This window comes from Quercus robur, chromosome 5 (assembly GCF_932294415.1).
Source record: "Quercus robur chromosome 5, dhQueRobu3.1, whole genome shotgun sequence".
Lineage (NCBI taxonomy): Eukaryota > Viridiplantae > Streptophyta > Magnoliopsida > Fagales > Fagaceae > Quercus > Quercus robur.
This window is the reverse complement of record NC_065538.1, coordinates 13,737,341-13,742,632: the sequence shown is the minus strand read 5'-3', so window position 1 is coordinate 13,742,632 and position 5,292 is coordinate 13,737,341.

Sequence of the window (5,292 nt, the reverse complement as noted above, 5' to 3'; positions counted from 1 at the left end):
TTTGTCATGTTAGTAATTTTCATCCAAGAAATAATGGGAAGAACTAAATTGACACTACACTAAAAGGTTAGAGACTAAATTAACACAATTGAAAAATTAGAGACAAAATTAAAATACGATGTAAACTAGAGGGACCAAATATGTAGACCATAATTTTTTTAAGAGAAAATGTAAAAATGACTAAACTCTTTTAACAACTTTTTCAATTTTTCATAAGGAGTTTACTAAAATTGGTGATTAACATATGCCCACCCTTTTTTGTATGCCTAAACTTATTATTATGTTTAGAATCATGATTATATTTGACCATATATTCTAACAAGTGGTGAAGTTGCATTGGTTGAAAACTCGAAATGATAATTTAGGCATAGCAGCACAACACATTGACCTATTTAACTGATGCATGTACCCACATATGAAGCTCATTTTGGCATGCATCTTATGCATGCATTTGCTGAGGTAGCTATACTTAACCCATTAATGTTATGCTTAGGTTAGGTTTGATTATTGAAAAAGTGGTAAAACTCAGTGTAAAAATCTTGCGACAGAAACTCTAGACCTAACTCTGATCGTTCTCATCATTTTCTACCATACTCTCAACAATAAAAGGAAAGCATCCGATAGATTGGTTTCTGTGCATCCCCAGTCACCTTCCAATTTAAGGTTGCCATGGAAAAGACTTGTATTGAAATTGAGAGTGTATCCTCTAACCAAACAGACTACTACTTTCCTGTCTTGGAAAAACTACTTTAATGTCCTTTTAAGGTTTACATGAAATTAATTACACTCTTAAAAGGCTCAATTCCCAAATAATATTACTGGTTTATACACCAAAAAACACAACCAAGAAGAAAGACTTTTCCCCGCTAAGAAGAATTGTGTTATTGGACACTTTATATTTTTCCAAATATTTAATAAAGAAATAAGAAAAATTACACCAATTTCAACAAAATTTATAGAATGATTGTCTCTTACTTGAGTTTTGTGATAAGCATTACAGAAACGATGCAATATCCATTTTTCCGTTGATTTATTGCTCATTGGTTAACAGTACCACAGCCTGCAACGTTGGGAAAGTGATGGAATCCGGGGAAAGCACCAGTGCTGCTTTGCTGAAGTTGAGTGTAGAGGCAATGTTTTCATGTCTTCTGATGCTGGAGGAGTCACGGATTTCAGGACCGGCTCAACCATAGAAGCAACTGATGCAATGGTGTAAGGCCCCCAAATAAAAGAAGGCCCCTCAATACAAATTAATTACGGCTCCTTCACCTAGGAAAAAAAAATTTAAGGTGCCACTAATAGAAATAAATTGATATGAAGAACGAAAATTAGGGCCCTTGAAGAGAGAAAATAAGACCCCTTTGTAACTTATGGTTTATCCAAAAAAGAAAAAAATTTAAAGCCCCCTTTCCCAAAAAATAGAAATTGAAGAGATAATGTTCCTATTTAAAATCTGAATTAATGGCTTTATAAATAACTTCGTTGATGAAAACTAACATTTATTACTTGAATCTAAGGAAAAAATAGACAGAAAAAATGTATTCTCTCCATCTTAAATCTCAAGAAATCAAAAACAGTATCGATTAGTTTTTTTTTTTCCTGCTCACCTTGCTTCTCTCTAGTCTCCATCTTGATTCTATTTTTATAGCATTCTTCGTTGTTTGCTAGCTACTCTTCTTTGATCTTCATTCAGGTTTGCTTCTATTTGCTCTTCCTTTCTTTTTATTCTTCTTGCTACTGAGTTTTTTTTTTTTTTTTTTCTTGTTGCTGAGTTTCACTGATTTGGGATTCTCTCTCTCTCTCTCTTTTTTGTTAAGGAATTAGAACTAAACACTCTTTAGTCATAGTCACCACTACAAGTCTTTTTTATTTTTTTGAGAAGGTCACCACTACAAGTCTTTTTATTAGACTTTTAAAAATTTTAATATTTTTCTCCAAAGTCCAAAGTGTACACGTTTATGGCTAGGAAGCATTCCACTTTTTTCTATGCTATGAGTTATCATGTCAATCTGCAGGAGTTATCAGAACCCATGTGAATTGCAAACAATAGTTACACGTTTCTTACAATTAAGCAATTTTTGAAAATTAATTTTTATATTTTTTTTTTTTGTTTTAATTCAAGCTTTAATACTGAGTTGGCCCGTCACCTGTTTTTATTTTAGTGCTTCTATTTGTTCGACCTACATCTAGACTCTGACTATCTAGTAATTATTATTATTATTTTTTGCTTTTTTTCCCATCCATTTAGAAAGTCATTAATTTGTTATATGTGCGAGTGTTATCTTAATTTAATAAAATTATAAGTTTAGGATAATATATTTTATATTAAAATTAATTTGTTAAGTTATGTGATAAATAATTTTTTATTTGTACAGGTTTAGAGGGTAAGGTGATCATATTATTTTCTAAGATTGCAATTGTGTTTTGATAAACCAGGTTTTAATATTTTATACTTTAATTTTTGTTTTATTCTAGATAATTTATAATTTTTCTATTATAAATCATGTTTTATTTTAATTATAAATGTTTACTAAAAAATTAAGTGATAGTAAAAGGAAATGTTAATGAAACTTGAATGTAAAAATTTAATTAATAAATTTGCATCTTAAAGAGAATGATATATAGATTCTAAATAAATAAATAAAAATCAAAATTTAAATAAATATTATTTAATTAATATTTAAATAATTGAAAAAAGCCTCGCCTAAATTTTTCGCCTAAGGCCCCCAAATTTGTTGAGCCGGCCCTGACGGATTGATATCACGATATCCTTATGGATGAGGGCTGATAAGGGTATTTTCATCCTACAGTTACACTATCTATCCATCCTTCGGGTTCCATCAGGCATGAGGGTATGGACGGAAATCTTCCACTTTTCCGTTTGGCAAAATACTCGCAAATGACCGACAACCCTGTTCCCCGTCATCCCTACGGGTGAATCACATTACCAACCATCCAACTCCAAGGGCCCATCAAGATAAATGCCTCATCCGATCTCTCAAAATCCAGACAGATCAGTGCCCCACACTCCTTGAGGACCTGTCGAGTAGCTCCCATATGCACCTAACGAAAGATTTGCACCATATCATTTGCATACCGACAAACGAATAGGCTAGGTCCTGCATTCCTTTGCGTATTTTCTACGCATGTGTCTCTACATGGAAATAACTTGCACATCACATTCAAAGACCCTATTGCACATTTATATTTTCCCTATATGGGAAGAGAACCCTAAGATGTCAAAGTCTTAACTCCAAATCTCCTCTATAAGGAAAGCTTCTGCATTCAAGATATCTTGGTTCACTCTTCACCACTATATAAGCATCAAACATCTTTTTCTCTAAGGTATGCAAAAAATCCCTAGCTCTCTCATTATAGAGTTTTTGAAAATCTTTCATTCATTGACTTAACCTTTGGAGGGTCTTTAGACGGCACTCCACCGGTGCTCTGTATTGGTTGACTATTTTTGTACATCATCAAGGGCGATGAGGGCATTGGTAAGGGCAAAATCAGGGTGGCAGGAGACTAGGGACTTGGCGGCTTCCAGTGTCTTGTTGTAGTTCCTATTAAAAAGAATTCCAAAAACTTGATTGCATTCAATGGACAGTGAGGAAGAGGAAGTGGCGGGTTCGGAGGAAGAGGGTGGGGGAAGTGGAGCAAAGGAGCGTTTCTTCTTGCCGGCCATCCTTTCTTGTGGATTTTAGCGGTAATGGACAGAGAGGTTGGGAATTCTGGCTTTTCAATTGAAAGATTTAAGGGAAAAAATAAGTGGTGAACCAAATGGACCCATAAATATTGACTTCTCAAATGAATTGAATTATTACTCAGACCATTTATGAAGTGAAACAAGCCTTATTCCAAATGCCTCCTAATAAAACTCCTAGCTCTGATGTCTGATCTCTTCTTCTTCTTCTTCTTCTTCTTCTTTTTTTTTTTTTTTTTTTTTCAAAATTCAGGCATATATTTGGTACAGAAATTACTTTGGTTTAATCCCCCATCATAGTGAATCAGTTCTGAGCTATCAACCTCAGTAATGTCTTGTATAAGATTATGACGAAGATATTGGTCAATAGACTAAAACTAGTCAATTATTATTATTATTATATAAGATAGAAGTTCTACTCTAGTCTAATCTATGTGTATATTTGTGTGAGTCTTCCTCTTGGGGACTTGAACCCTGACCTTTATCCCTCATATCCTACAAACACTTATACTTGTAGAGTGACCATCACACCAAGGGTGTGCGGTATTTGATTAAATATTATTATGAGAAAAAAGGTATTTGATTATTGATAATTTTATTAGAATATTAAAATCAGTCTCTTCGGAGTTTTAGTTAAACCAAGCCTAAAATCTCATCTTCTACTATTTTAACAGACATTGAATCAGTCTCAATATTTATTTCTCTATTTTAATTAAATATTATTTTTTCTCTCTTTTACAAAAAAATAAATAAATTGTTTATCAAAAAATAAAATAATTTTATTTTTCTCTTCTCCATCCCATAGCAACAAACAAGCCCACGATACCCCCACCACTACCGATCACCACCAAGTACCACCAATCACAACAAATACAATTACAAACTCAAACAACTCATACAACCAATTATTGGCAACCGCCAAAGATCAAACCCATTAAGCACCGCCAGTGAGAGGTGAAGCCCACCAATCACAAATCAAGCACAACCAAAGCCAAAGCCAAACCCATGACGGGCTAAATCCACCTTCAACCACCAAATTCAATCACCAGCCAAATCCATAAACCCACAAAGCAAAGACTCAAAAATACAAAGAAATTTCACAACAAACCCACCATCTTAAATCCATAAACCAAACTCAAATCAAACCCCAATTTCTTTCTCAAACTCGAAATCAACAGTGGATAAACCAACAGTCGACGACAAAGGAGCAAGGCTATGAGTTCAAACTTGGATGCCTAATGGTAAGGGGAAAAAAAAAAGAGAAAAACAGGAGAAAGAGGCCATGGTAAACGAACGTGAACTATGGACATGACAAAAATATGAATTTATAGTTTTGGCAAGAAGGTTATGTCACTGGAAGAGACGAGGAAAGAGTCAATGTCAAAATTTTGGGTAGTTTGAGGAGTTTTTGTAGGTCTTTTGCTATATTTTTAGCATGAAACTAGTTCAACTAGTCTAATGGAATTCACTTATGGCATATGAAACTCTGCACTATATGAAGAAAATAAATAAATAAATAATAATAATAATAATAAGAAAAGGGAAAGTGGGCAAAATGGGTAGGAAGTTTTTTTGGGTGATTGTAAAGT